Source organism: Strix uralensis, chromosome 1, assembly GCF_047716275.1.
Source record: "Strix uralensis isolate ZFMK-TIS-50842 chromosome 1, bStrUra1, whole genome shotgun sequence".
NCBI lineage: Eukaryota > Metazoa > Chordata > Aves > Strigiformes > Strigidae > Strix > Strix uralensis.
The window spans coordinates 54,594,144-54,621,051 of NC_133972.1; the positions used below are offsets into that span (position 1 = coordinate 54,594,144).

The 26,908-nt window shown below is 47.2% G+C and overlaps 1 protein-coding gene across 3 annotated transcripts in view; it reads left to right on the top strand.

Annotated features, from left to right (window-relative positions):
* Positions 1-26,908, top strand: part of JCAD (junctional cadherin 5 associated) — a 62,421-nt gene that overhangs the window by 17,776 nt on the left and 17,737 nt on the right. For 2 of the 3 annotated variants that reach the window (XM_074866923.1, XM_074866906.1), the window contains exon 1: positions 15,489-15,585. The exons of the other annotated variant lie outside the window; for it this stretch is intronic. The gene's annotated coding sequence lies outside the window, so the exon portion shown is untranslated. Of the gene's footprint in view, positions 1-15,488; positions 15,586-26,908 lie in introns of those variants that run through there. 3 annotated transcript variants of the gene reach the window in all.

Consider the following 26,908-nt stretch of genomic DNA (forward strand, 5'->3'; position numbering starts at 1 on the left):
AGGCTCAGGTCCACGTGCCTCACCCCCGTGCTTGTCAAATCTGTTCACAATCCCCCACAACCTGTCCTGCCACCCTCCTGCCACGGGAGGGGAGAGCAGCCTGTGATTATTCTCGTTTTTCCCCTGTGACGGCTTCAGCAGGGCTTTCTGGTGTACAGAGCTCACCGTAACAATCCTATTCCCTTTGCGTGTTGCTCTTCTGTCTTCTATAAAGCAAACATTTTGTGATCACCTGGACTCTGGAATTAAGTGGACAAACTTCTGATGTATATTCCCACTCTTGCCAGGTTGTGTCTAATTTATCCAGATCCTGCACTTTTGTTGAAGGAGACCTTGATTATCATGTAAATTACATTTTTATCCCATTCCTCTGAAATCTCAAGTGGGAAATAAACTTTTTTTGGATTAAAGATTGTTAGAGGATTCTAGCGCCATTAATACAAATGAATAATCAGGGATGAACATCAAATTATATTAACATCACTGCAGAATTGCTCCATAGCTTTAAATTTCAGTGTTCCAGGTCTGTGTGCCTCCACAGTTGTACTCACACTTCTTGGACAGTAGCACTGTACTTTGTATCCCCCTCTACTGAGGCGAAAACAGGGCAGCTCTCCTACAGCTTCAAGGCCAACAACGAAGACACTCCAAAGAAGAGCAAATCACAGCCCTATATATGTGCTATGGGCATGTGTTAAAGCATCTGCAGTGGGGATGCTACTCAGACTTTTGTGACTTAAAAACTTTCCTCACAAAATAAGGGATTTAGTCATTGGTTTCTTAAGTCATCATTGCAGGAAAAGTTTGCTTTTGAACAAGTTTTTTCTAGTGGATTTAAAAAATGACACCTGTAGTTTAAGTTTCCAATTTTTGAAAACAAAATACCTCGAGAAATTTGGATTTCATTTCCATCCCTGGTACCAGGCCTAACAACTTGAAAAATATCAGAAAGGGTCTTTTCTATTCGTTTTTTTTTCCCCCTGTTTGTCCCTCTCTCTTTTACCCTCAAAGCCTCAAAAGGTCCCCAGGTGCCTCCTGCCTTTCCCACATGCCTTGCCAAATTGGTTCACCTGAGTGACACCAGGACCTCACCACCAATGGCCCCTTGGCACAGCCTGCATTTTGAAAAGGGGTGAACACCCCATGGGTGCCAGCTGTACAGGGGAGAAGCTGCACCCCTGGTAACCCACAGGCACAGATAGGGCACCCCAGGTCAGACCCCCAGTGCTGTGTCCAGCAGCTGCTCCCATTTCTCAGTCAGGGCTTAACAAAGGTCTAAGTGTACTTTAGGCAGCAGCTGGGCGTGCTTGGTGCTTTCTGCTGTTGGCACTGAAGATCAGGCCTCAGAGGGCACTGTGCTTTCCATGATGAAATCTGTTTGGAAACAATAAAGATCTGAGGGCTCCCTCAGCCGGAAAATCAGATCCGGCTTACCTGAATGTCAGGTCATCCAGGCTGGATGAGCTTGGACTGGACAGGAGCAAACAGCAATGGAGTTGCTCATAGGAGCCTGTGAGGTTGGTTTCCTGCAGAGTCCTGCCCTTCACACTGCCTTGGCCACTGCCCTCCCCAGTGGCCAGGGCTTGCCTGGGCAAAGGGTCACCGGTGCTGAGGACGGCCCCAGCTCATTGCATGTCCCAAACCCATGGGGACTTCACGGCCTTGAAACACCTCCCCTGTCAGGACTGGGTGAAAGTGGCTGGCAGAGCCACATGCCACCAGGGACAGATGGACAGGCAGCACAACCTCAGAGGCCTCCTCTCAGTGGGAAATATAGCTAAAACATCTAACTGGTTATTTGTACCTCTCAGGCAGCAGGCCAGGTCCCACTGCTACTGGGCTGCCAGGTACTGGGAACACCAAAATGGACTGTCCTGCATTCCTGGGGTCATCCTACCTGCATCCCTAACCACATAGCCAAAGTCCTTCTCCACCCCCTCCCCACAAATTTCTGTAGATGTGGAAGAAGGTGGATTCTGCAAGGAAACCTTGGTATACAGTAGCTCTGAACATGCCGAACTGCTCAAAGAGAGAAGTCCCTGCTCTGGCTGTACACCCACCTCCCTGGAGCATCCTACACATACTCTTTCCCTGGGCACGTGCTGCCCAGTACAGGGTCTGAGCACCCCCATGTTGAGCTCAGAGTTTCTTTCCAATGTGGGAGGAAAAGGCAGACCCTCACACACACCATGGGTTGAGTCTGGGCCTGCCTGCACAGGCAGGGCTGTGCCCATGCCATCACGAAGCTGCATGGTGAGATACCTCGCTTTGGGAGAGGGCGTTGGAGACAAAGGCAAGAAGTGCAGAAAACGTGTGGAACTCCCGGTTGCCGTGGCTGTAATCCTCCTCGTAACCCCACACTGTTGCTGCTGAAAGACAAAGAAGGCAGTTCAAGGCAGCCAGGGGCTCAGCCTCAGTTCCTTCAGTCAGGGGATGCTGTGGCCTTCAGAGGACACACAGTGGGATGGCAGGTGTTGTGATGGGCTCCTCCTGGCAGGCACCAGTTATGGCAGTGCTCCTTTCCATGGATGTTTTCGGGCCCCAGCATGCCTGGATTTGCACTTCTTCTGCTGCCAAGGCATGAGTGCCCCCAGAGCAAGGACCCCACCACTGCATCCTTCACCCCTCTCCTTTTGGGCATCACACCATGAAATGGGTGCGGTGGGAAGTGATGTCCGGAGGTTATCTTGGGACTAAGGTAACCAGCCCTTACCCTGTTTGCCCATGTCCTTCTAGTCAAAGGTAAGATTATTCCCTTCAGCTACTAGAAGCTGGAAAAAAAAATGACTCAAGTCTGATTTTGTACCACTGCAGTTAGATTTTCTGTCCTGTGCAGGGGAAACAACGAAAGGTGAAATCCCTGTAGGGAAGGATTTGTGAAATTCTGCAGGAAATTGGTATTACAGATAATTGTTTCCTGCTGAGGGGGATCTAACAGAACCTTGCAGAAAAGCTGCCCTTTTCAGCAATATCCACTGCAGTGTACCTAGGCACAAAAGTCTGTCTCTAGCATAAATGTGCTTCGTTGCACATTTTCCTGCTGCACCTGAAATCTAATATTGGTTAATTCTACTGAGATTTCCTTTAAAAGAGACACCACAGTGTAAATGGTAAACCTGTTAAATTGCAAATGAGGTGAAATGGTGGGTGCTTTGGCCTCTGGAGAATGAAGACTTTGATTCTTAATGGTAGCTATTGAGACTTGCCTTTTGAAAATGTGTAGGGAAAATTTATTGACTATCAGAGCAAAATCTCCCCTCCTAAGCAGGCTTATACTGCCAGAAGGCACCCACTTCGTTTCATAACATTTGGTTGAGGACAAAAAAGACACGAGTAGCTTCTTTTTTGTATCTGGTGCCCAGTATCTTGAGATGTCCTTTATTTCTCCATGTTGAAGGCATCCTGTTAAAATGAGCCAGCATTAATAAAATAATAAATATGATAATTGATGTAATACTAGCTTTTACCATTGTATACAGTCATGGATTTGCTTGTACACATGCAGAAATATCAATTTTTTTTCTCTAAGCCAAGACACCTTTGGTAAGCTACTCTGAACTACAATAGTGTTAACAGTGGATGAGAGAGTGGGTCCTCAGACAAGCTCTCCTTTTCGCTGTTCCACTGAAGTTACCAAAGTAGATTCATGGAGCTTGCTGGATCAGATACTGCTGTCCACTGAATGAAGCCCTCTTGATCAGCTGCCTCTGACATCTCTAAACTTGAAGCAACAGAGACTTTGACCTAGACAAAAGAAACCTTCTGTTTATAATTATCACAATCTGAACAAATCCAAGAGCACTGTGACTGTTTTATTAATAGAGTGCTTTGCTGCTCCCAACCTTTGCAAAATCTGTGTATCTGGCTCTCCGAGAATATTACTACTTGGAGCTATTTCATATGGATTGTGAAGGATAAAGACATTCCTGAAAGCTCACTTGCCAGCTCTGCTGCTCTGCCAGCACTAGTAATTTGAGAAGGAATGATGGTCCCTTTGAAATACAGATCACAGCATGGCTGGAGTACAGGGCCCAGCCAGATACACATGCATGGACAGACCTACAGATGATTTTCCGTCCCACAGTAGCCCTCATCTTCCCTCTTCTTCTGCTCTGCAGTTTTCCTGTTGAGGACACATGTAGGCAGAGAAGACACCAAATCTGACCTTTGAAACCATTCAGAAACATGCTTCCACATCAGGCTCTCTTCCTGATTGTAGGAAGAGGAGCCAGCGGCAGAAGGCTGGAGCAGGAAGGAGCTCAGATCTCATGTTTTCCTTACATGTCTAAGTAATAGCTTTATGAAGAATTAGAGTATTTTTGCAGGACTGAAGGGTGTTGACGGCATCTGGTTTCAGATGATAAACCTTGCTTGTCATCCCAAATTTACTGGCTATCAGATCAGCTCATCTGTTAGGTTGGTATAGTGGCTCCCTGACATCATCAGAAGAGAATGTGTTACATCGATTAAGCCTTTTACAGTCCAGCATGGATTTAGGTAAACTGCAGTAACTGAAGGGCTTAATGAGAAAAACAGCTTGCGTGTGTAGAGTCCTACCTGAGACATATATTTGAAAAGTGCAAGTGCCTGTTACACGGAGCCCTAACTGCTTTATCAGACAAGAGGAGAAACCTGGCAAAGCTTAATGATCTCATGACAAGACACGTGAACGCAGTTGAAAGATCACCCAAACAGATGCTCAGGCTGTGAGAATGGGTGCTGCCATCCCAACTAATGAGTTCCCAGCACACGTGCCTCAGTTCATCATCTATCCCAAGAGCTTCCTGGGAAGTAATTGGCTTTTCAAGGAGCAGGGTGAATAAGCTGTAGCAGAAGAGGAACTACACAGTCCCTCTCACTCCTTGTAAGTCACTGGAGTTCAATAACCAGACTTCTGTAACTATTTTGAGCTCTATCTTGAGGAAAGAGGCACATGGACAGATATACTCTGCAATGTATCAGAAGAGTTGGTTAATGGAGGAATTTTATACCATGTTAGGAATGACTTTAAGCTGTTCTTGTACAGCTTTATTGATGGGTGGCAGTATGAATGGCTTTGAGCCTGGTGTCCCATGACCCACCCAGCTTCCACACATGCAACAGCCACCAGACTGCAGAGTCCACCTGGCTTCACCATTCCCTGTCAGGCCATCAGTAACAAAGGCAGTGGAAGAGGGAGCATCTGTTTTCTGTGATGGGTATGTTCATCACTTCTATCCTGGACCCCTCTTAGGGAGCGGGAGAAGGGGAGTGCTACATGGGGGAAAACATACTCAAGCCAGGCTAGTGGCAGACTCTTCCCTCATCAACATCAAGTCACCCTTGTGCCATGCTCATCATGACTCTCCGGCTGCGAAGAGCCAGCCAGCAGCACCACCTCCATGGTGGCTGTACCAACGGGGAAGAGCAGCACTGGCCACAGTTTGGGCAAGAGCAGCTGTGGTTGCTGAATTCAGAGCTCAGGACATAGCCGCAGAGCATCTGAGTGACCCCTAACACAGCCACCTCGTCTGCAGCACTGGACGGCAGAAAGACAGGAGGCAGGTGGCCAAGCCCAGCTAGTATGGCAGCACCTAGAGTCACCCCATTGCAGAAGTCCAGGTTTTTAAACAGATTCTGGAAAGGGGCGTACAAAAGGGGGAACCTAAGCCCTTAGGCAGCTGTGAATCGCTGTCTTGGATTTAGGCACCTAAGTGCTTTTTTGGACCTCATCCCAAACACTTCATTGAGTGAGTGTTGCATTAACAACAGCCCAGTCAGAGGATAAGCAGCAACAGAAATGCTCCAAGCTGCTCTTTTAACGCATTCTAGGATGTGAACAAATGATCACTGCAGAAACAGCTGTACTGGGCTATGGTGTCATTGCCCCAAGCTGTTTCCTGCATCACTTCTACAAGGAAACACCCCTCAGCAGAGCTTTCCTCACTAGCTTCACTGCAAAACCATCAGCCTAGTGCACTCTAGAAACCTAGCTGGGCTAGTACCACTGACCTGGTGTTGAAATAGGTTTGCAGCTTCCACTGTCCCTGCATCTGACACTGTTAGAGAGGAAGGTGGCTCCTGGCAGGTAGAGGAGGATAGCATCTTAAAGTAGTATTGTTATTTCTGGAGTGATTGTTTGCCTCTTTCCTTAAATATGGAGTGACCACTTGTAAGGACGCAGGCTATGCACTGAGCTTTGCAACTCACTCTTCAGCTTCCCTTCTGAGATGTGTCAAGTACCTACACGGTTTGTGGTGCTGCTCATGACCACTAATTTCATGTTGAATAGGAGAACAGAGGCTCTTCTAGCAATGATGGGAATTAAAAGGTAAGGCTGCATTTGCCATTTTTCACTTTAGGCAAGCGTACTCTGGAAGATACATGGTCACAGGTGCACGCTGCCTGCAGGGCACAACAAAAGGCAGAGCTGAAGAAGGCTCATTTCTATTTTAACTTTCTTCTTGGAGTGGATGCAGCTTGGCTTCTCTGATGTTGTCTACCTGACGATAAGTTGCACGTGCAGGGGAGGGTTTAATCTTTTTTCAAACAGCACTTCATCTGGAGGCTGGCTGGCTGCTTTTCTCCCAGAGCCTTCCTGAGGACAGACAAGGCACTCCAACACAGCTTGAATGAAGGATGGCCTTCTAGGTTCTGGTCTTTATGAGATGAAGGGAGGTCTTGTGAGGTCCCACCCCATCTGGGCAGGGGTATGTGGGACCCCCAGAGTAGGGATTTGTCTGTGGGGTGACTGGGTTTGGGCAGGGTGGTGATGCGATTAAAGAGTCTGCATGGTATAAATGTCCTGCATCACCCCAGTCTTTAAACAGCTTGGCTCCTAAGGAGAACCTGCATGACACTTCTGTATCGTAGTGCTGCAATATGCCCAAATATCAGGGGTGAAGCTTGAGCCAGTGAAAGAAAGGATGTGATAAATAAAGGCTTCCATGGTGGCTGTTTCTGATCTGAAGCACAGAGAATATGGTGAGGTAGAGGTGTAATTTCCACTGATGAGTCTGGAAGACCTCTAGTGAATTGGGGGCTGTATAAATTGTACAGAAGGTGGCCTCAGGACAAAATAATCTAGTAAAATGCACAGGGACACCTTCTGATGAATCTGAATGAGGCTTTGCCTAATAAAAATCTTCTATTATTTTGGTGCTTGGTTCCATTTTCCCTCTGGTCCTGGATAGAAGGAGGGAAATGGAAGAATTCAGCTTGACAAGAAAAGCATGTTGGTATAAGAGCTTGGATCTCTCTCTACCTTTCAAGCAAGATTTCTTTGTAATATCAGTATCAACTTCTACAAGATAATTAATAGATTTCAATGACTTTAAAACCCAAATACAGACCTGCAAACCTTTATGGTGCAGGCTGAAGTTCTGGTGTTGGTGCTGCACTCCTTTGCACAGCTGCAGTAACTTAAAAGGTTATCGAGCAAAACCATGTTTCCATAATGCTGCTCAGATAAGTTCCTGGCAAAAATAGTTTTCCAAAAATATGTCTCCTCTCCAGTCCCTCCAAAAGCAATTCCAGTGGACAGCAGGTAAGAAATGGAGATGACAGCAGTATCTGCAGAAGTGCATACTCTGCTGTAAAATAATATGAGAGCAAATAAGAGTTAAATTCAAGACTAAAATATACATACACAAGGCAAGTTTATTACTGTAGGGCTTAAGACACATCCCCACTCACTCCTCTAAACCTGTCCACCAGCAGGTGTGAGGGGGAAGGAAAGCAGCTTGGCGAGCATGACTCTGTGCAACCGGGATGCTCTGCACAGCTATATTTTTCTTTTTTTTGATTCCTGCTGGAAGCAGAGGTGGGTCTGTACCACCCCCACAGATAACAGCACACTCCTTGTGTGATTTCATAGCTTTAAGTCAGGCATTTGGAAAAGATTTTGCTATGAAGAATGGATTTGAGTCATAATCCTTTGACCCCCTGGCCTGTTTGAGATGGCCGTGACATGTCATTGGTCTCTGATATCGATTCTCCATGCTGCCTCTGCCTGCTTCCGTGGCAGTGAGCTGCTCCGGGGTCGGTGCACATCCCTGGCCTCACTCCAGAGTTCTGGGATCTGTGTAATCTCCAGTGTCAAGATGTGTTTGGATATAGAAAGCCGTGACACTCTGGTATATATCAGCTAGATAACAGGAGCATCCCCCCACCCGAGGAGACAGATGCCTGGTGCTGGGTGTTGAGCTGCTGAGGGCCAGTCCCTCTACGGGCTTTCTGCCTGCTCTTTAACCCTGGATGACAGTCACATCTTCACAGGGCTGTTCCTTGGAAGATAAACATAGCTTTCTGGTTCAAAAATTACAAGCCATTCTCACATTTTTTCTCTTTAACGGAGAGGGACTGTAATTTCAGCTTTTTGGGTGAGGCTTTTTGCGGGAATGCACTGGCATGAAGGGGTCTTGCAAACTCTTGTTGAACTTTTTGAGTACTCCTGTTACAGACAGACCTTTCTTCATGCTTTGCCTTTGCTACTGTGCTCAACTTTTCTTACAAAAAAACCCAAACAACATACTATAGATAGTTTTCTCCCCTTGGTCTCATAAAACCAGTTCATGTGGATCTATAGGATGGAGGCAGTATATCAGAAAGAGCAGTGCTGCCTTTTGAAACATAAGATTTAAAAATTAATGTTACCACAGCTAAAAGCTGAAATTGGTTATTTAGTTAATAATAGTTAAATAGCTATTACTTGAGTCCTAATAGAATTCATACAAACAACACCACAGAACATTTATAAAAAGAGCCTTTTTATTGTGTTCTGTGGTTTTGTATTAAAATGCACCATTTCCACGATGCTCCCCTCTGCAGAGTGAACCCGCGCTCCCCGGAGAAGCGCTTGCTGCAGAGGCTCAGCGTGAGCAGGACCCAAGGCCACACTGCTCAAAGTGCAAGTGCTGTGGGAAGGATAGCCTCTCAGTTTTGAAGCTGTGTTTATCTTCTGCCTTCTAAAGGCAAGCAGGAGGACTATGGGACTCCCCATCCCACTGCATGCCCCTGCCTGGCTGTGCACAGGTCCCTCAGCACCTCCATGCCTCTCTAAATGGCAGTGACCAAGGCTGGGGGAAGGGGGTAACCTGCTCCAGGGCAGGTTTCCTTTATTTTCCCAATAATTACAGTCTGGCCAAAGCTTTGAAGAGTGTAACCCCTCCAGACTCTATTTCTTAATATTTGCTGCTCTAACTATAGGTTCTTTTAGCATCCGTATATATTTTTGTTTGTTCCTTGTAAACCTCATTCAGTTGTATCTTACAGCAGGGATTTTCACAGCCTAGCTATATCAGTGCAAATAAGTAAGAATCCTTTTATCAGTACTGTATTTGCCATCTTCCAGTAATTGTTTATACATATATGTAGGAAAGGAAGGAGACATTCCCAAACCACCTCTCCTGTTTCTACATTACTTACCTCTATCACCCTGCCCCTTATGCATGTCCTCCCCCAGGTGCCTCACTATTTCAGACTCTATTCTCCCAGATAAAGAACTGCTCAGCACACACTATGTGTCTGCAAGTTAAATTATCTATATTACTAAGAATATGTTTGCAGATGAAGTCTGTTGTGGTTTTTTTTTCAATGTAGATTTGCAATTAATTTCATGAAAAAGGCAAAGAATTTCAAGGTAATGCCTGTGGGCAACCTGAGCTTGCTCTCATCCTTCACTGTAACTCCAACGTGTCAGTATCTGAACTTGCCACAGTAAATCTGGAGTCACAGTTGGACGGTGCTGAGGTATAGCTAGAAATCTGGTGGGAGGACAGGGTGGATCCTACTGCTGGACATCAGACACGACCTGATGGGCTGCTGAGTGTTGGCTGGGAGATGCCGAGCACTCACAAGTAATGGTGAAGTGGGCACTTCCCTGGAGATCAACATCCTCTGGTAATACACAAGATCTGACCAGGGCCTGCTCTTCTTCTACCTTAATTGAAGTGTGTTTTCCACTAGTCCACACAGTGATATTAATGGGATCCACAGCTCTTGCTAAAACCCTTCTTTCTGATTAGAGAAATCAAGCTAAAACCTTGCCTGTGCTTGGAAAAAGACCACTTCCCAGCTGCACACCTCTCAGCCATGACCTCACTTCCCAGTACCTGTGAGACTTCACTCCTTAATGAGCAAAGCTCACATCACTAACAGGAATGACGATGTGGCAGTCACAGCTTAGCCTCCATATGTACCCTCGTACAGATCAATGAAGCTGTGATAACATCTGTATCATACCATTCGTGTACCCTTTTACATAATTCATCAAATTTATATTACTTCAGTGAGTGAATGCAGGGATTAGCCTTCTCTAGAGTAGCAAGCATCCAAATTTTAAACCAGGAAAAATAAGATAGATCCAACACCAATAGGCTTCACTACTGCTTAACTATTCCCCTTTCATCTTCCTCTACCTTTGGGGACGACCCTCTCCCTCCCCAATCTCGACACCTTGCTGGGAGGCCAGCTGGAACTCCTAACCCTTCTCAAGAGAATGACTGTAAAAATATTTTGGTCAGGAAACTCTCCTGAAAAATGAGGCCTAACTGTTCTGTTCCTCAGCCGGGCGACAGGGGTAATTACTGTGATAACTTCCCATCTCTCCTGGGTGTTATGATGAGAAACTCATTAATATTTGCTGAGTACCCTGAGCCAAGTCCTTGAATGAAAGAGCTGTAAGGATTATTTTAACAATATTTAGCACTTCAAAAGTTTTGGAAGCACTACCTAATTTTCCCAAATGTAAACCAGCTAAATTCTGAAGGGTAATTTGTGTGCCACACCTCTTAGCCTTTTGGCAGTCTTCACAGTGTTCAGAAACACACACAATATGGGTGTACACTTCCTCTGTGTTAACTAGTCTTTTACTTTTTAGCTTTTTTCCCCCATTTTTTCCTCCCACCAGCATGCATCCATGTGTCATACTTTAGGACTCTGAGGTATATCTAACAGACATGATAGCTGAGTCCTTACATCTAAAGGAAAATACTCTCCTTCAGTGCACTATTACTCCTCCCCAGCAGCCTGTGGCCCAGCACCTTGCACAGACACCAACTGCTGTGTATTAAATCATCCTTCCAGAATGGTCACCACCCAGCACCATGAACTATTTCCATCGATTCAACGCACACCCATCCCATCTGTTTCTTTGGGATGCTTAGGAAGTGATAAAGTAGTTCAAGAATTGAATCTCCGAATAGCAGGTCAAAATACAGCTAAAGAAGCACCAAAGAACAGGCAAATGAAAACATCCCCTTTCCACAGCAATGCTTAGTGTTTCCCTTGATGTAGCAATAAAATATCTGAAACTCCTCTGTTCCAAACTAAAAAGAGGTGCCAATTCTATAAACAGGTGATTACTGGCGGGATGGGTAATGTGACATGTTTTCTTGCAAATGGGTAATAGCTGTTTTGTTTATGACTAGCATCTGTTCTAAGAAAGTTTAATATATCATGGCTGTAACATGCCATATAGGATGGACAAGACGAAAAAATAAGCACAGGTTTAATAGCACATCTGTGGCTAGTTAGTTATGGTAAACTTCAGGTATGTGGTGATTTCAGCGTATGTTCCTAAATACATTCCCGGCAACTGGACCTAAGACAAAAATTGTTACAGTCTTTTAGGGAATAATTAATGCACCTAGTCACTTCAAACCACACCAAATTATGAAGAAATCTGCTTGATTTCAATGTAAAAACCACTAATGCAGGATCACCTCCAGAAATGAGACTCCAAGCCTGCAACAAGCGCAGTAGGAACGGCAGGAAAGCTCTGAGCAGCAACACTGCTGATGGGACATAAAACATAAACAGAGGACTCCCGATCAGGGAGGTTTTGAGGCCAGAGAGAATTATAAAGGCATAAAGCAGCAATAACTTGCCCTGAGCAGAGCAGGACTTCCCATTCACTCATCACAGCAATGGCACGCAGCAGGGCTGTTGCTGAAGAGCTGGCTGGCGTGCAGCATGCCTGTGTGTTTTTCCTTTTCCCTTCCCTGTGCATTAATTCATCTGTATTTCCCCCATCTGGCCTGTCTCCCTCGTGTTTGTGTGTTTCTGCTTTCCACGATTTCTGTCCATAATGGCCACTCACTCAGACTTGCAGGCGCTGCTTTCTGTCTACCGAGGAGCCAAGCCTCGGCATTTCCCGCTTGCCCAGGCACGCGGACCCGCTCTACTGTGTCCCACGGGATGCTGAGCTGAAGCTGACTGCTGTGACACTGGGGACGGCTTTACTGCTTGCTGGGTTTGGGCAGCCCCCCCTTGCTCCTGTCCAGATGCCCGCCTTTGCCACACACAGCCACCATCAGCTTTTGATTCATGGTTTCTTTGTCCTTGTCCTTGCCCCCTGCAAGACATGCAAAGCAGAGGGGCTTATATGTATCTCTCCTGTTGCCCCATCATGCCACCCGGCCCCATCACACTGATTTTCACCCATCTCAGGAGTGCTCTGAGGCAAGGCAGAGACTTTAGCTCTCTTTTCTCTTCCGCAGACCCCATTTGTATGCTTCTTTCACAGACACATTTAGTTCTTCCAACCTTTTAGAGGCTGGAGCTCTAAACTGAAGAATGGCCAACTATGGTCCCCTTTTGTGGAAAGAGCCAGAAGAGGGAGATTTTCCCAGGTGGCTGCAGGACCATGGGCTTTGCAGGGGAGCAATGCTCCATCAGTTGTGCACATTTGCTCTACCATCAAAAAGCAGAATTATTTTCCTGCCTCCTCTGTTTGTCTTCATCTTTGCCCTTCTCCTGGCAGTCACAGTCTGCATTGCAGTAGCCACCTCAGACCACAACCCCATTGATCTGGGCACTGAGCTAAGGCAAAACTAGAAGCAACATCTGCCTAAAGAGTTTACTCTCTAATAGGCAGAAGGCAAGATGCAGTGGGAGCAAAGGGAGTCCCTGAAAGCCACTCTGCCACCGAGGATCACAGCACCCAGACTTCCCAAACCAAAGACTAACGGCTTCATGTGTCATACCAGCCCCCTGGGCAACCCCACGCGGACACAGCTTGGGGCTGCCACCTGTCATTAGTCATTTATTGTGAATGCAGCCTGGGAGATCCCTCAGATTGTCTCAAAAATCATGCAGTTTTCTTCCTGGTGTCTGACCATGGAGCTGTGTTCAGCTCAGGTTTTCAGGCTTTTCTCTGTAACAGAAGAGCTAGAAGCACAGGTGGCTGTTTTCTTTTTTTTAGGAGGAAAGCTCTGTTTCTCAACTCGAGGCCTTTTGACTTCACTCGGGGAAAATCTTCAGCGACTGCAGGACTCCAAATCTGCAGAAGTGCCTCCTTCCAAGGGCTGCGCCTCCCTTTGCAGCCCACAAAGTGCTCTCGGAAGAGGTATAACAAAAAATACCCCCAGGTTCAGAGAGGCAGCTCTGAGGTGTGCTGTCCTCTGCGCTTTTATCGTACTCTCCGCAGGCTGTGTCCTCCTGAAGACAAAAAGCTATCCCTTCTCTTCACCTTGACATTGTTCAGTAAATGATCCAGATTTCCTTGACTGGAGTGACAGCTCCAGCCTGTCCCCTACCTCTTCCCACCCCCTAAAGCCAGTGCCACCGCAGCTTTCCCAACGGAGAGCCGAGAGCTCTGGCAGTGAGGACCTGCTCTGTGCGGTGCATCGTAACTACCCAACAGGGAGCAAAAGCTTTTTGGCTCAGGAAGGAGGGATGTAAACAGGACTGTCTCCTACAACCAAGGAGAGCAAACAGCTCAGAGCTGCAGCCATGCAGATGAGAAAATCATCCTGGAGTTTTTTTCATACAAGACAGTAGAGACGGGTATTAAAAAACACCCACAGCTCCCAATTTGACTGTCAGAGTCAAGATATTTAAATAATAAACAGTAACTTGTGCCAGCACAGCTTCCTTGATGGAAACCTGTGCTATTACCACACCCACAAGAAGCTGCTCTGTAACAAAACCTAAACCTTTTGGTGATTGACTGTGTCAGTTACAAGGCTTTACCATGGGAAAATGCAGGGGTTTCCCACCCAGCAAAGCCACAGAGAACTCCACAGGTACTCTGCAGGGATGGGGTGTAAGGTCCCTGCGCAGGGTCCTGCTGGAGGTCCCCCAGTCGCTGGTGGCATTGCCCTTGGTATATGCTTCATGTGTCAGCAGCTGCAGGCTCAGAGGCTCGCTGCTGGAAGACAAAAAGAAATGCCCGTAGAAAAGCAGGTCAATGACAATTATTCCCAGAACCCTACAAAATCGGGGCACCAGGAAACCTGTACTCAGTTCTGGGCTCTCCTGCAGACTTCTCCCCTGACCTTGGACTCATCTCATAACTTCACTGCTCTTGTTTTCCTGCTTTTAACTAGAGCATGTATTCAATAGGACTCAATTTATGAACACGTGTAAAGCGCTTTGATAGCCTACGGTAAAAGTCAATTAAGACATGGCGAGCAGTTGTTGGGCCCAAGCAATTGCTGAAGTAAATGATTCACAAACATACCCTTTTAAGAGTGTCATTAAACCAAAACAGATTTGCAAATTAATCACCTGTTTCTAGAGGCTGAATAAATGACGGGGAGGGGAGAGGTGGAGAAGTAGGCAACCAGTGATGCTTCAAAAACACTTGTGGATGTCACAGCGAAAACCATGGCGAGGACAAGCCCTTTGGGCGTGCGGGTGGCTGCCCACAGGTGCAGTGAGCTTTGGAGGGGTCTCCTTTGGTCTCTCTCCATCCTTGGTGGACCCTGGTCTTCCCTTCTGCAGATTTTCCTTGTGCTAAGAAAGTTGATGTTTTTCTTCTCGGACAAGCCATGGGCTGAGCTCAGCTGTGGAGAGAGGGGGCAGGAGGTGCCTGCTTAACTTTTCGGGGAAAACAACCTGGTCCCTGTAAAAGTGTGCTCCTGGCAGGGCTGCCACTGCCAGGGAAGGTTCTTGGGGCAGGCCCTCCTGGGTTATCTTTATGGAAGGATGCACAGTGTCAGACATGTCCCCATACATGGCTTTGCGGCTAAGCGCCCAGGGAGCAGGCTTTGGTGCTTGAAGCTAACCAGACCTTCCAGGGCTCGGCTTTTTTAGCTTGCAAGTGCCTCACACCCGTTTCATCGCCGGTGCAGGACATCAGCTCCCCGGTGTGCAAGGAAATGTATTTACAGAGATGAGTTAAAGGAGGATGGGTGGATTCCGGGCTGGGAGGGCAGCGTGTAATGCCTGCAAGGGCCGGTGTCTGCGGCTCGCTGAGGGCAGAGAAATGTGTCCCCCATGGCTCGGCGGGTGGGGGGTGATGTCCCCGGTCATCCAGGCTGTGCCAGGACGGCTCTGTGCGGGGACGGGGTGGAAAAAAAAAAAGAAAAAGAAGCACAAAAAAAGAAAGGGGGGGGGGGGGGGGAGAAAGAAAAAAATCCCGCAATGTCTTTTCGGTGGAGAAACCGGAGCTTTTTCTCGGCTGGGATGCTCGTCGCCGGCGGGGGGGGGGCGGGACGGGGAGAAGGGGGGGGGCGGGCGGGGCGGGCCCGCCCCGCCCGCCCCCCCCTTCTCCCCGTCCCGCCCCCCCCCGCCCCGCCGCGGGCTCGGCGCCTCCCGGCTGCCGCTGAGCGCGGCGGCCCCAGCCGCCCCCCGAGGGTCTTGCGGCGGCCGCCCAGAGAGGTGAGTCCCGGCAGGTCGTGGAGGGGGTAGTGGGCAGCCGGAGGAGCGGGGACGGAGTAGAGGGGGGGGGGGAAGAAGAAACGACGCGAAAGGGGGACTCGGAGATGTCCCACGGCGGGCGGCGATGCGCGGCACCCGGGGGGGCGCACACAGTTCCCTCGGGGTTCCCTTCCCTTCTCCGGCCGCTTTGCACCTGCTCGGTGCTCCCCCCGCCTTCATCTGTCGAGGGGCTCTCTGCCGACATCCCGAGCCCCTCCGCAGGGCCCAGGTCCCCTGGGGAGCTCTCCTGGAGCAGGAGCCCCGGGGAAGTTGGTGGGAGCCGCTCACCTTTATTTCGCGCCCTGTCGCTGCTGGCCCCGGAGCCCGGGACCTGGGCACCGGCTGCGACTCGGTGCCGGTTCCCGCCGACACCGACCAGGATGTGGCATCAGGGTCTGAAACACCCAACTGCCGCCCCTCTTGGTGTTTAATCTTATTCTGCTATTTACACAGCAGTCAAATAGACCTTTCGGGTTATTTCTTTTTTGGTGGTTGTTTTAAAGCATGTACTGTTGGAAAAAAAAAAAAAAAAAAAGCTATTCTGTCAGAAAGAGATCTGTGCTGTTATGTCATTTCATAATTGCCTCAGAATTACAAATTATGGCCTTAGTCTGCCACTGGATCTGTGCCAAAGGACTCTTGCATCTATTAAGGGTTTGTTGGTTGTTTTTTTTTTCCCTTTCTTTTTTGTCAAGAGTTGAGAATAATGGCTTTTTTGTGGCATGGACCCTACATGTTAAGTTACTCCAGCCCATGTCTTTAAGTGAAAATACGATGTAACTGTTCCGAGTAGTCAGTCTGATCCACAGAGTCAAGACATTAAATCTTGGCTAGTGACAATGAGAATTGTGTCCTGCCAAGAAGTATTCAGCTACACTTCTTTGCATGAGCTGAAGCATTTTCTCTTTGTTATTTTAGAAGTTCCAATTCTGCCCAGAAACGCTGTTGCTGTTTGTGGGTAACAGACACATGGAAAATAGCAACCTTCCAGCTTCAAACTAAAGAATATCAGATTAATGACAGAGAAGGGCTCTGCAGTTCAGAGATGCAGCCACTGTGAGAGCCTCAATTTGTGCCAGCGCTGTTTGTAATCACAGGGTCTAGATCTGCCCTATCCTACTATGCTCGTGCAGTTCTACCACTCACCATGGTACCACCTGGAGGAAAAAAGTGTGGTCCTGCCAGCTGTTCCCTTTGCCAAGGATGCTGAGGGCAGCAGGAGTCCGGAGGAGGTCAAGGCAGGTTGCTGCTGCAGGGTAGAGAAGCAGAGCAGGGCTATCCCCCTCAAGGAAGGATGCTCTCCTAAGCTGTGCCACCGGGGAATGTTATAACGCTAACTAAAACACTAATTTAGTCTGTTGTCTCGAAGGCTGGGCCCTCTTCTTCGTCCTCTCTTCCTATGGTGATCAGGATTTCGCCTGCATATATTCACCAGCTCTTAGAAAAGATGGATCTGTCAGAGTCTGCCGGGCTGCGTGTATCAAGTGGCATATTACAGTAGTATATTGTTCTTTAGATGCATAATTTCACTGGCCTCTTATGACCTAAAAAGCACACAGAAAATAAACAAGGGCATATTGTTCGTTGGGAAGGATGCAGAAAATTCTTCTGCCTTAGCCGTTAGTTAGAGAAAGATTGCTTTTAAGTGTTTCTCCTGATTGTCAGAGAAATGACATGGCACATGTGAGCTTGGTTTTTGCCAAGCAGGCTTTATTTGGAAGGTGAGGCATTTCTGAACTTCTCGGTCACCTTGGAACTAGTTACGAGCTCATAGCAAAGTCCTGCCCAAATCTTCTCTTCTAATTAATTTGGCCAGAGGCCATCCTAATTAACCTTGAGGGAGTTCAGGGGTGGGAGAGCTTGGTATGAAACAATTGTTCTCTTGTAATTTGCTGTTCACAATGTGTTGACCAAGCCACAAGCTGCATCTCTAAAATCCTCTGGGTCTCTTGCTGAAGCCATTACACCGGTTTATTTGTTTTTTAACAGATGTTGTTTTCCACTTCTTGAGTGGAAAGGGTTATCTCACTTTCTGCAACCTTGTTATTGTGCTTTGTTTCAAGAGCCAGTGGACTCGGGCTTGCTGGGGAAGCTTAGTCACCAGTTCCAGCTACGAAGGAAGGGGTTGGTCAGCCTTTCAGCAGTCTTGATGCGATCATTAAGGTCTCTATGTTAACTGATGGCATCTTTTCACATCTACCTAGAGATAACCGTCAGTTCTTCTGGTATTGGCAGGGCCCGCAGAGAACAAAAATCAGCAGCAGCCTCTTTGTCACCCAAGTGTATTACAGTTAGGATATTAATAGAATTTGTCAGCCATAACTTGGACCATCTCAAATGTGGGGCAAGGGAAGGGGGTTTGAAATCTGAGCTAGTCAAAAAAATTTTAAAAAAGTTAAAGGCAGAGTTCTGCTTTTTGAAATGCCAAGGGCGCCTTGCAAGTCACCAAGTATGTGAAATTTTAGGATGATTCCTCTTCCCCCATCATGATGATGGCTGCTTGTCTTATTGGTCTGGGGGGCTCATCCGTGCTCAGGAGCAGGGCCACCTCTCACAGCCTGGGTTTACCTCACCGGCAGGCAGCCCTGCCCAGCACACGCAGTGCCTCAGCACCGCAGCGGCACTTGCGTGTAGGCTTCTTGAGTGTCTGTCTTATTTTTTTCTACGCTAATGCACACAAATGCTACTTTGGCATTTATTTTCTGGTAGAGCAAGGGGTCGGGGGGAAATCCTGCTGAGACTACAAGGCAGGACACACAGATGCAAGAAAGAAAGATCAAAGACGTCTATAATACAGGAAGAAGCAGAGGGTCAATCCAGAAGAGAGGGCATTTGATTATACATACAAGGGTAATATAAAAGGGATAACAACACAGGAGAGGATGGTAATGTCTGAAAATGAGTAAACAAACAGATGTGTAAGACTATGCTGAAAATTTACTTACTCCGGCAGACACAATCCTTATCTCTTTGAAAGAGGAGAAGACCACACCAACCTTGGAACACCTCTGCTCCCAGCCACGTTTGTGAGCGGGAGAAAGTGTTTGTTTATGGATCTCTCCTCCGTGAGTCCTGGCCTGATGGGCCGGCCTGTCCTGCTGTGATTAGTAGGATGCTAATGTGTGTAATCCTTTTGATCACAGAGCCCAGGCTCTATAAGTCATGTCACTGTCACCTCAAAGAAGTTCAACTATGTGATAGATCCCTTATTAAAAATTTGTATTTTGAAAGATTTAATACAGTTATTTTTGAGATCCTTTCTTTTTTGGTTCGTACAGATGGAGAGCTTTTCTGCTAAAAAAAATGCAAACAATAATAATGATCCATGTAGTCCTAGCATGGGAGTAGCTTATTAGCACTTTGCCCATAGGTGGTTTAACATCTTGATTTTAAGATGTGAGCAACAAATGTGGTTCCATGTGTTTTGTTCCACCAGAGTGAATTGCTCCGTACAAAAGTGTCGTAAACAGCATGGAAACATTTGTCCGAGTCCTAAAAAATATCCTCTTCTGGAGTTCCTTTTTGGGAGGGAAAGAGTTGGCTAATTACGTTTTGTTTAATAAATGTACTATTTTGTTCTCCTGTTGTGACAAACAAAAGCTGTCATTTGAGGAAATACACCATATGCTGCCAATTGGTCTAAGGACTGGTTATATCTGGAGAACAGAGTAGCAGTGAGTGCTCTTTAACAATTGCTCCTTCTCTAAAAAAAATCTGGACCAATTTCAGTGGAGTAATGTGCTGCTCTGTCATCGGTGGAAGCAGGCCGTTGACATTTTCAAAACCAGCTAATAGGCACAGCAGTATCTTTGCATGCTTGGATGTTTCCTCTCTCCCTTTTATGCGTTTACTTCTATTTGGATGCTTATGAGTCTCAGCGAATCAGTGCTCAGTCGGGGCTGGATTGGTCCATGGGAAATTTAAAAATCAACCCTATTGGCAGATTTAAAAATCAACCTTATTTCGGATACAAACTCTCATCCATTCACTGTCAGACACGTATTTCAGAATTGTGTGAACCCAGTACTCATCTATCTATCTCTCTACCATTTTTTCTTGGCAAATCTGAGAGGGTGAGCTTTGAAATATGACCTGAAACCTCCTAACAAACAGGGCTGGCAACCCCTGGAGAGCAGCTGTCACTCGTTAAGGTCTCCCCCAGGAGATGCTCTGTGCTCTCTCTCATACCACAGTGGGTTTGTTGATGCATCTGCACTGGTGACATACAAGACAGGAATAACTACCTTCTGAGAGTTAAATAAACTCTTTAAGACTTGCTCCTCTTCTCCTCTTCACTTCCTAATTTTATTGGAGACACGTCGTATCTTTAATTTATTCTCTGGCACAGTTCCTTGGTGATTTGAGTGAGGATGTTTTGCTCAAAGAATGAAAAGAGAATGTGAACTGTAATTTTCACTGTCTATGAATCTGTGTTAGAGAAAAAATGTGAACTCTCCTGCCCACAGGTAATGAGGTTTAAACACAAAAATTCACAGGTTTCTTTTTAATTTCTGTGAGATGAATGGGAGAGACTGGCCTGGGAAGACATGTGGGAGCCAACATGAAGTTGGCTTATCTTCTATCAATGGCTGTGGCACATCATCTTCGCATGTACTCAGCAGAGGTGATTATGCATTTAGCACTAGCGGCTTTGAAGCCCTCAGTATGGTGTTGGCTGTAATGGGAACTTTCTTGAAGCTTTGCCTGGTGCATGGTCGTGATCTGATGAGAGTCCTTTGGTCAGGACCCCGTTCTTGTGCCTCCACTCAGCTTGCCTACTGCCTCTTCTCTGCTCAGGATCCTTCAACATGTAGCATGTCTCTTGTGTCTCAGTCTCTCTGTCCCTCCCATCCCTGGAAGAGAGGCAAAGTTTCTGTTCCTACTAAGTGCTGCTTGCCACCTTGCCAGGCCTGCCTGCCCTTGGCACCCCCTCACTCTTGCCCGCAATGCAGAGGATGTCAGGAAAAGAGGGTGCAAGCTAGGTCCTTGGTGGCATTTTGTGATAAAGTGGTCATTCTACTTTGGACAGGTGTAGCGGGGGGAAAGCCACGTTGTAATTTGGGTGAGGTGGCTATTTACAAGACTGGGAATCTTGTACAGAAGAGTTTTGATTTTCTTGGAAATGTGTGGGGCATGCCAACAAAACAATACCTTTTTTGGGGGGGTGGAGAGGAGGAACATCAAAATGTTTAGTTTCCATCCCAAATCTCTTGGTTCTGAGGCAGGATCTGCTTCATCTGCACCATTCCTGATAGATCTTCATTTAGCCTATTCTTGAAAACCTGTACTTATGGAGATTTACAGCGTCCCAGCGTAACCGGTGGTTAACTATCATCATGGCTAGACAGTTCCTCCTAATATCTAACCTAAATCTCCCTCACTGCATGCTAAGCCAGTCCATTCAGTTTTCCACATCCGCAGGGAGCAGGACATGATTATCACTGCCTTTTAGCAGCCTGACGTATTTAAAACTTGTTATCATCTCTCGTTCTCTCACCTTCATTCCTCCTCCCTTTTCCTTCAACTAAACAAGCCCACTTCTTGTACCCTCTTCTCCAGGGGTCACACTTCCTAAACTTTTTATAGTTCTTGTGAGCAAGTGACAGGGAGCAGCATCTTGCTTGAGGTAGGGCCCAAAACTGGATATAGGGCTGAGAGGAGTAAAGAGTCTGACATGTGATGCTCCTCTTAGTATATCTCCAGGCATATTCACCTGTGTGTACCAAGCCCTGCACTACTCCTGATGTCCTTTCTTTGCAGCTCTAGCCCCAGAGACTATTTTGCCATACCGCTTCATTTTGCATTTTTGCATTGCATCCTTCTTCTTCAACATGGTGTTTTACACCTGCCTGTATTGAATCTCAGTCATTCGTTTCAGACTGGGTCTCTAATTTATTAAGATTTTATTCTAATTGTAATCCCTGAAAATGCTTGCAGCACTCCCTACAGATTTGTAATTGTAATCTTTATTCTAATTTACAAGTCATTAATGGAAATACCGAATAGAGCAAGACCCCAGGCACAGCCCTTATGTGTCTTTTCAGGTTGACATTGAATTTACTAACTATTCCTTGAGGACAGATTCAAAGCATTTGTATACCCACCTAGGGTAAATTATACCTCAATTGTATTCACCTGGTTTGCATATAAGACTATCACATGCATCCATTCCATCAAAAGCTTTCCTCGTTCCAATATGTGACTTCTACTGTTTTTTCCTCCCTAGTCACTATGCTCCCAACTCCGTCAAAGAAGAAAATTAAATTGATTAGACTTAATTCGTTCTTGACAAGTCTGTATTTTCTGTTTTCTCATGACTTTATCATGTGGGAGTGGATGCAGCTGCAGTGCAGGGTGGGAAGCAGGGGGCTGGAAAGGCTACTGCTCCTCCTGGATTGCACACTTGCTCCCTCCCGCTCTGCGATAAATCAACACCTGTTATAAGTATTTACAAGTGGGTTGAATAATAATTTGTCTGAGTTGATATCAAAGCCAGGCTGTTTGGTCTATGATACCTCAGATCTGTCTCCTTCTCACTTTTGTTTGAAGTTAGATAATACGTTTGCCCTTCACCCATCCTTTGGGAATTTCTAGGAGGTATTTACCCATGGCTTGGAGGCTGCCCTGGCTAGTTCTCTACTCCTTCCTTACTCCTAGCCTACACTTAATTAAGCCCTCCAAGGCTTACATTAATATTCTCTAATCTCTTTTTCCTGTCTTCTAGACTGTCTTTGAGTTAAATTCTAATATTTGATCATAGTGAACATTACTGCTGAAGGCTCTTCAAGCACATGGATTTTATCTTTCCCGATGGAGTGTGTGTCTGCAAGCCACTGAATGTGGTGGTGGTTGTTTCCACAGTGGAGGGCAGGGGCATGGAATGACAGGGTGGCTGCATGCACAGCAGCACAGCAGCCTGCCATTTACAGTCCCCTCTGACTTTATTGTCCCAAAAAAGATGAAATGATCAAGGTAAAAGCCTCATTTAATGTGTTTATTTTTGATAAGCTGTCTCATATGCACACATGCAAAACCAGAGTGAGAAAACAGAGGCAATTACAATGGCCAAAGACTTAGATATTCTCCTGGGATGTAGCTCAGGGTTATATTTAGACTGAGTGAGTAGTTCCATCTAGTATTAAAACTTCTACTACAAGAACCTGTTTTCCATTGCTGTAGTCTGTCAGGCTTTTATCACTTGATCTGAGACTTTCAGGTTGTGTCTCTCTCTCAGGCTAAATTTATTTTAATATCGTCAGCTAAACCAATTCAACCATTTCCAAGAAAAATTAGGAGGGAGGAGGGAGGACAGAAGGAATGTTGTTTTGCCCACATTAAAAAGTGGAAAGAAAATAAATCCTCCAGCTGTTTGATTGAGAGCTGTGGTGCCATCATGTGCAGGAACAGGATCTATGGTGACAAGGCTTGGAGACATCTGCGCATGTTCTCAGCAGATTTGTCTCTGTTTCTAGCTGCTCTGTTTTCCAAAGATTTTTCCCTCCCATCCATCAGCACCCCCCAGCCTCTGGTTCTGAGCAGCCCTCTCATGACCCAGCCCTGTGCAGGGACAGCTCTTGTGCCCTAACCACTCCGATGGATGTGCGAGCAGAGCCTGCCTGCCTAGCCCTGGTGTAGTGCCCCTGCCTAGGGCTGCGGCAGTAGAGCTGGATTGACCCTGAAATGACGGCTCCTGCTTTTTCCAAGCACAGGTGAGATGGGGTCTCGGCCCTGGGAGCAGAGAGGGGGCACAGAGGTGCTTCTGCTGGAAATGCAGACGGGACAGAAGCTGGTCATCAGGGTGGGAAGGAGGAAATCGGGGTGATGGACACAAACTGAGGATGGGTCAGGAGAAGCTGTAAGGGGTACGGGAGGGCAGGGCAGGCTGGCTAGCACAGTGGTGGGCTGTGTGGGAAGAGGACTGGTGGGGCCAGGAGTTGGGAAGGCAGGGAAGGGTTGCTGAGGGGTGGCAAGAAGGACAGGTGGGTGTGGAAAGTGGGAAATGAAGGCACTGGGGTGCATGGTGATGAGGAGTTAACAGAGGTGGGAGGAATATGGGGCTGCCTGGACAAAGGTGTTGGTGCTGGATGAGATGGGCAGAGGGATGGAGGAGAGCACAGTAGACAAATTACTGCAACCAATTTTTTGGCTCATCCAGTGTCTTCATTGTGTGGACAGCTGACTTGCCACACTTGGGTGGTACATAGTCACTAGGTTCTTGCAGCAGTTCTTTTGAGTGTACCTAGTTCACTTTTAAGGATAAGTGCTTTAAAAAATCATGTTGTAGGCACTTCAGACTGGGCGCCTAGAATGGAGAGGGTTGTTTTCACTTTAGTCTGTCTGCATAAATACTTCTGTCTGGCACACGTCTGATATAAAATGGGAATAATGTCACCCAGACGTGAGTGAAGATAAGCCAGTTTAATGTATGACCCATCTAGATAATAGGCTTTGTAATTCAGATGCCTGTTAGTAACTCTGTCTTCAGAACAGTGTTTGGATAGCTGCTGTAGATAAAGCCCAGGAAGACTAGCATCACCTAGCCTGCCCATCAACTGAGGCAGGAGTCCTGCAGAATTCAGTAGCCTGAAGTCATATAATTACAGACTGCAGCAACTTGTGCATCCATGCAGGGTGCCTTGATTTTGGCAATTCATGATATTTGTATGCTTCATTTTGCAATATGGATCATGTTCCTTTGATGTTTTCTCTTCTGTAAAGTTGTACAGAATCACTTACAAAAATGTTATAAATAGTTCTGCAGAGGTGGGCAGGGTGAATCATGCACAAGGACTTCAGGGTTTGTATTCAAACAGTTAAAGGGTTGCCACCTTCCATTTTATTTCAAGTAGCAGAGGGCGGGTGAGATGTAACAGAGTGCAGCCAGGGCTAAATTCTCTGTCACTTCTGGTCTCCCACCCAATACGTGGGTGCTGTGCCAGGACACTCTCTGGAACTAGAGCTGAAGGAAGGAGCATACCAATGGGCTGCTCGAAACACCGTGCAGGGAGGATTCAATGGCATGCGAGCCATTTCAAAGCATGGAGGTAAGAGCTGCTTCTGCCACTGCTGCAAGTGTTGGCATTCATCATCACTGGTACTGGTCACCGTATGGGGGGTGGAGGTACCCCACCCCAAAATCATAAGGCTTGGAAACCCCTGCCACTGAAAAAACCTGCAGATAGAGGCAGACCATCAGCAGAAACCAGTGTGTTTCCCCCACTGAGAATGGGCTCCAGAAGCAGCTCAGAGGAAACTGTAGCACCAGATTTCTTAAGGGTGTCTTTCAGCAGTGCTTTGGGCTTTTCTCAGGGCCAGTGATGAGATCCCCGCTCTTGGACAGAGCACCCTGAGACAAGGTGCTCTGATGACGTTTCCGTCTGGTGGTCCCATTGTGTCCTGCTCACTGAGGCTGCAGGTCCCCATTGTGTCTGTGTACAGGGGGGCTGATGCCGATTTCCGCCATTCAGACTGCGCTTGTTTCTTTGCATCTGAGAGTGCTGCTGAGAAATTTCCAGAGACAAGTTTGGCCTCTGTTTCCAGTGTAGTGCAGAGTTGTACCGGCTGACGGGGACAAGTCGGAAACACTGGCAAGATAGCAGGCATCCTCAGGAAGCAAACCCTATCAGAAAGCACTGATGTCATTGGCAAACAAAACAAATGAGCGCTGGAAAAACAAACTGTTTTCCAGTGTTGTTGATCTTCCCTCAAATTAGAAGCTCTGCACTGCCTTTACTCTTTGGCCCAGTCTGACAGATTATTTACAAGACAGTGTTGCAGCAACGGTTTTGTTACTCCTGCCAATCTAATTCCTTTGATTTTATTTTTTAGATTTATTTATCTAAGGGAGGGTGGGAAGAGCATCCCAGCGTCGGCAGCCAGGTTTGGAAAGCTGGCCGGTGTCTTTGCGGACATTGGGTGCTGACATGGTTGATGTCGTGCAGGCTTTACTCGGTCAGAGCCACCAGCTCCCCTGCCCCTGGCCAGGTCCAATGCAGGGGGATGGTACCTCCCCATGGCTTCTGCGCAGCCCTTCGAGGCATGTGTCATGACAGCGTCCCACCCACCACCACTGCTACAGGCTCCTGGGAGCTTGTGGCATGGGCATGGAGCATTTCTCCATGTGGTGGGTCTGGGGCGAGAGAGCTTGTTTGGGGGTTTGGTGCCGAGGGCACTGCAGCAGGCAGAGGGTTCAGGCTTCTGCACCTTGTTTATTCCCAATGTGAAGCCGTGATGGGCACAGTGATAGCATCCTGCTCTCAGCTGGGCCTTCACGCCACCCGTAGCACTGTGGGGTTTTCCCTTCCAGATGTGATTGAGTTTGCAGAGCAGGAGGAGACGGTCACACCAGTTCCTCATTGCTCCTCACCACCCATGCCAAAAGGAGGATCAGAGTAAACCCCATGGGCGGGAGGTTTCTTGTCAACTCGCCTTTGCCTCTCTGATGGCACCATGGCTGCAGCAGGCAGCAGAGAGGGGGTTAAGCTGTGCTCCAAGCCAGCCTGACAATAATAGCAGGAAAAGCACATTTCTTCCTTGCACCTGCAAGCACTCCGATGGGCTTTCTGCTGTTTATGGTAGTCACATTGGATCTTTCTCTTGTTAGAAGCTGAACAGCTCTAGCAGCCAGCTGTTCCCCTTGCTCTGCTTGTACCTGGCTTCTCGCATAGTCCGGGGCAGTGGGTGGATGGAAAATCAGCCTTTTAGGTCAGCATTCAAAAATAACCCACGAAGCCTTCCCTTCCTTCCAAGAGGGAAGGGTCCCACTCCTCCCTGCTTTCTGCCTGCTTGTAGTTACTGCTGGCTCGCTTACTCAGAGCACTTACTGGGAATTTGGAGTCCTGTTCTAGCAAGGGATACTCCTAAAATATCTTCGGCACAGAGCTTTATTTCTCTGTTTTTAAAGGGTGTGTAGTGTTAACATGTGCGAAAAGGGAAGAGATTCATTAAGCTCTAGAGACAAACCGGTTTCAGCGCTCAGCAGGCTCTCAGGCTGAAAAGCCACTTCTGCAGCGTTCCAGGTTACCAGTTAAATTGTGGTTCTGCATAAAAACTGTGCATGTTTTTCCACACTGTGGGCTCTCTTTGGGTGAATGCCATGACCGCTGTGGGCAGTGCAGGGCAGGGGCGGCTGGAGGGTCCCTGCGTGCCCAGGAGCTGTGCATCAGGCTGGCCCAGAGTGGCTGGCTGGACCGGCTCCACAGTCTGCAGAGCATCCAGGAGACAGGGCGGGAGCAGAAAATGGATAGGCAAAAAGTGGCCATAATATATGGAGTGCTGCACCACA